This window comes from Montipora capricornis, chromosome 1 (genome assembly GCF_036669925.1).
Source record: "Montipora capricornis isolate CH-2021 chromosome 1, ASM3666992v2, whole genome shotgun sequence".
Taxonomy (NCBI): Eukaryota; Metazoa; Cnidaria; class Anthozoa; order Scleractinia; family Acroporidae; genus Montipora; species Montipora capricornis.
The window spans coordinates 28302171-28306913 of record NC_090883.1 but is presented as its reverse complement, the minus strand read 5'-3'; the positions used below and the strand labels follow the sequence as shown (position 1 = coordinate 28306913).

The 4743-nt window shown below is 38.9% G+C and overlaps 1 protein-coding gene across 1 annotated transcript in view; it reads left to right on the top strand.

Annotated features, from left to right (window-relative positions):
• The first annotated feature begins 1579 nt into the window (after window positions 1-1579).
• The window catches only part of LOC138013954 (uncharacterized), a 56507-nt gene continuing 53343 nt past the window's right edge, over window positions 1580-4743 (top strand). Inside the window, exon 1 of the mRNA XM_068860988.1 lies at window positions 1580-1682. The gene's annotated coding sequence lies outside the window, so the exon portion shown is untranslated. The remainder of the gene's footprint in view (window positions 1683-4743) is intronic.

Genomic DNA, 4743 nt, shown 5'->3' with positions numbered 1-4743 from the left:
TGGAAAGTGCTGGAAAAAGGCTGTAAGTCATGGAAATCTCGAAACTCAAGTAATAAAGTTTTTTGAAAAATAGCTGTCCTTAATATTTTTAGTAATGATTTATTGCTTTGACCACATCATTTTTACCATTTCTGAGAGGGAATAAACTGTGAAAAAGATTTTACTGGGAATAAATTAAGGCAAATATTTCTATTATTTTCACCAGCTTGAGGGTAATATGGGGACAAATTCCCATATTATTAGAAAAAATTGGGAAATTTCTTGGGGGATGCTCTCATATTACTCACAACAATGGGAACAGTATGATGAATATTCCCATATCTTTAACAACTAGGGAATTGCATGGGGAAATTTCCCATGTTATTTACATTGTTGGGAATTAGATGGGGAAATGTTTCCATGTTGTTCACAACTTCAGGATTTACTTCGGGAAGTGTTCCCATATTATTCACAACTTTGGGAATTACTTTGGGAAGTATTCCCAAGTTATTCACAAATTTGGGACTTACTTGGGGAAATGTTCCCAAGTTATTCACAAATTTAGGAATTCCTTGGGGAAATGTTCCCATGTTATTCACAACGTTGGGAATTACTTGGGAAAATGTTCCCTTGTTATTCACAACCTTGGGAATTACATGGAAAATATTCCCAAGTTATTCACAAACTTGGGAACAACTTGGGTAAATGTTCCCATGTTATTCACAAATTTAGGAATTCCTTGGGGAAATGTTCCCATGTTATTCACAACGTTGGGAATTACTTGGGAAAATGTTCCCTTGTTATTCACAACCTTGGGAATTACATGGAAAATATTCCCAAGTTATTCACAAACTTGGGAACAACTTGGGTAAATGTTCCCATGTTATTCACAATTTTGGGGATTACATGGGGAAATGTTCCCATGTTATTCACACATTTGGGAATTCCTTGGGGAAATGTTCCCAAGTTATTCACAAATTTGGGAATAACTTGGGGATATGTTCCCATGTTATTCACAACATTGGGGATTACATGGAAAAATGTTCCCATATTATTCACAACTTTGGGAAATACTTGGAGAAATGTTCCCAAGTTATTCACAAACTTGGGAATTACTTGGGAAAATGTACCCATGTTATTCACAAAATTGGGAATTACATGGAAAATATTCCGATGTTATTCACAAGTTTGGGGATTACTTGGGGATAAATTCCCATATTATTCACAATGTTGGGAATAAATTGTTGTACAGTCACAACATTTTCCCTAGGTTGGGATACCAAACACAGTAAAACTTGTTTTCCAAGAAAATCCCAGTTGGCGGATCCTAAGGGTCGACAACTTCCCAAAAGTATCCCAAAAAAGGAATTTCATGTCCCAAATATTTCCCAATAATGGGGAAATTTCCCATTTAATTCCCAAATGGGAATCTTAAAAAGTTCCCTGTGCATATGACCAGTGCAAGTACACAGACTCGAGCAACACGGCAACACAATGCAACCTCGCGCAGGGATAACCCCTCGAGCGGGGAGGGGCAGGGGTTGTCGTCCCATTCTCCCAGAAGTCGTTGCAAACCTACTTCTGTCTCTTGAAACTAAATTAAAAAGAAAATAATGGCCATGTATCCAAGGGAAGAAGTTTCGAAGAAGTTGTGCTCACTTGATCGCAGAGCGGCGGAGTTTGTGGCAGATTGACTTATTTAGGTAGGAATCATTATAACTTTATTTTTCTTTTTAGGAGAAGTGACTCTAATGTAAGGAAAAATGCACAAATCACAATCAAGAATGCCGTATCTCATCTCCGGTCGAATGCATATAAATTGCTGACAACTGTTTCTTGTTATTATCTTGCGATTGCGACATCTTTTGAGGGGTTCCTAAATTTGTACTTGTAAACAATAACTTTGCTGAAGTCTTACGTTAACGCATTTAAAGTGACACACATCTGAGCTATGTAATGTAAGCTTATTATATTAACTTAATGGTCACAACTCATGCACACCCTGCAGTCGAACGATTTATTCCATCATAGGCGGCCCAAACTCATAATGTGAATGCTCAGTTAATGTAACGATTTGTAGGGTTTACATGGGAAACATGATCCAGTGCTTTCAGTAAGTTTTGCAGTCAGGATGACTGGGAAAATAACGTAGACGGTAGGGTTGTCCACGTTATGCCGGCATACGGTAATTTTGAGCATAATAGTGAGGCATGAGCATCGAGCATTACGCCAGCATAATAGTAAGAAAAATTCCCGGAAATATGTCAAAATCTCGTGAATGAATAAATAAATATATTGAAATTAGGTACAATCTCGAAATTGAGATTCCGTTTTCCTGTGGTGAAATGTAGGTGATAATCGACTGCCCCTAGACTTCACCACAGGAAATGGACGTGGCCACTTGGGGCGACTGGGAGTTTGGGACTTTTCTATGTAAAAAATGAGTGATCCGGGGAAAATTTTTTGAGCATAGATAATTAGCATAATTGTGAAAATTGTGAGCATAATGCAGGGCTCGAAATTAACGAAAAAATCCAGTTGCATTTTGCGATAAGATACGAAAATTTAGTCGCAATTTCGCAAATTTTAGTCGCAAAATCGTCGCGCTGCATTGTGTTGTCAGCGGTTTAGCAGAAAAATATGAGCCCGTAGTACTTGTGTGTAAAGAAACTGCTGATTATGGCGAATGATCGAAGGAATGGAGCTGTGCACGTAACATCGCAGCTAAATTACTATACAATTACGCTACCTTCAGAGAAAATTCACAGCGAGAAACAAAATAATTTTGTCATTTATTTATTTATTTGTTTATTTTAGCAAACGTAGCAGCAAAGTGGCAACTGCTAACCGTTTTGTTTCGAAAGAACGAAGGTGAAAACAAGTCGCAAATTTGCGACTTCTCCAGATATTTTAGTCGCAAAGGGAAAAATTTAGTCGCAAATGCGACCGTATTGGTTGCAATTTCGAGCCCTGTAATGTGGACAACCCTAGTAGACAGCTGTGGAATCCCGAGTGCTGAAGGCATGAGCCTCAAGGGGGGTCTGGGGGCATGTTCAACCACTGCAAGTTTGGAAATGCTATTTGCAGCATTTTCCAAAAGGTGTTTCCCTCTAAAAAGCAATGGAAATTAGGCAATAAAACACTACAATGATAGTCATTTTTGACAGAAATTGCTCCCTTATTAGTATTCAAATACACTATTGGCCGAATGTCATGTAAATTGAGCACTAACCCCTAAATACGCTGTGTACTCGATTTTCGTTACATTTGTTTGAAAATGTAGACATTTTTTTTTTCTTGAGAAGAAAACTCTGTAATTCAGTGATTTTATTTTTGTGATGGAAAATGGTGGAAAAACACCTACACAGCAAAACTTTCAAATGGTCATGCGAATGTCAGGTCTAAAACACAGGTCACATTCCACCGGTCACTTGTTGCAGGTCATTGTTTTACCTTTTTGAAAATAACCTAAAACCCTCAATTTGGCTAACCCTAGGCCTAAAAACCAACCTTAGGCCAAGGGTTAGCCAAATTGAGGGTTTTGGTTACTTTCCAAAGCGTAAAACAATGACCTGCAATGATTGCCCAGTGGAATGTGACATGCATTCTAGACCTGCCATCGTGAAGCAGGTGGCGGTATGGACCAAAGTACCCAGCGGTCTATCGCCAGCAGCCGCCTTCCATTGAAACCTCTGCTTTTCATAGTTTTTTACAGCGAAGAAAATAAAAAAAGTAAACTTACCTTTGCTTCATCTTGCGTCCCTGTGTCGATTTGAGGCGTTCTGGGCTGGTTTTGAAATTTGCTCATATCCTTCATTAAAAGAGAACAAGGCTGGAGACTCGGAACCTCTGAAGCCAGTGATCACTCCATGATCAAGGATGATTTAAGCTGAGAAATGAGCTTGATTTGGCCTTTTGTCCACTCTCACATGAAGATCGATAACAAACGATATACATGTAGCATACAGGCTCAGAGTCCAACAGTAATTTCCACATTCTTAGAGAACAAGCCAGTTTTAACGAAGAACCTGCCACTTTCTCCATTTCAAAAAGCCCTTTTTGATTCATACGTGACGTGACCGTTGGAAGCTCTGGCTTGGCAGCCTGGCTTAGTGACAATTTTTTCCCATGGGGATGGTTGAAAAGTTCCAAATTGACGAAGTTTGATATCAGATACTCACCCCTAGGGAGAAGTGAAATTTTCAACAAGCCAGGCTGTTAAGCCAAACCTTCCAATGTCATGTATGAATCCCAAAGGGCTTTTTAAACTGGAGAAGGTGGTGGGTTCTTCATGAAAACTGGCTTGTTCTCTAAGCATGTGGCGATTTTTGTTAGACTCTAGGCCTTTACATGTACATGTATGCTATATCATTTGTTTTTAAGCTTCATGTGAGAGTGGACAAAAGGCCAAATCAAGCTGCTTTTTCAGCTTAAACCGTCCTCGATCGTAGAGTGATCACTGGCTTCAGAGGTTACAAGTCTTCAACCTTGTTCTCTTTTAAAGAAGGATAGGAGCAAAATTCAAAATGCCTCAAATCGACACAAGGACACAAGATGCAGTAAAGGTAAGTTTATTTTTTATTTTCTTGGCTGTATAAAACTAGGATAAGCAGAGAGGTTCAATAGAAGGTGGCTGCCGGCAATAAACCGCCGGCTACTTTGGTTTATCCTGCCACCTACTTCGCACAACCATTTAAAAGTTTTGATGTGTAGGTGTTTTTCCAACGTTTTTTTATTTTCTTCTCTGTAAACTAGGATAAGCCA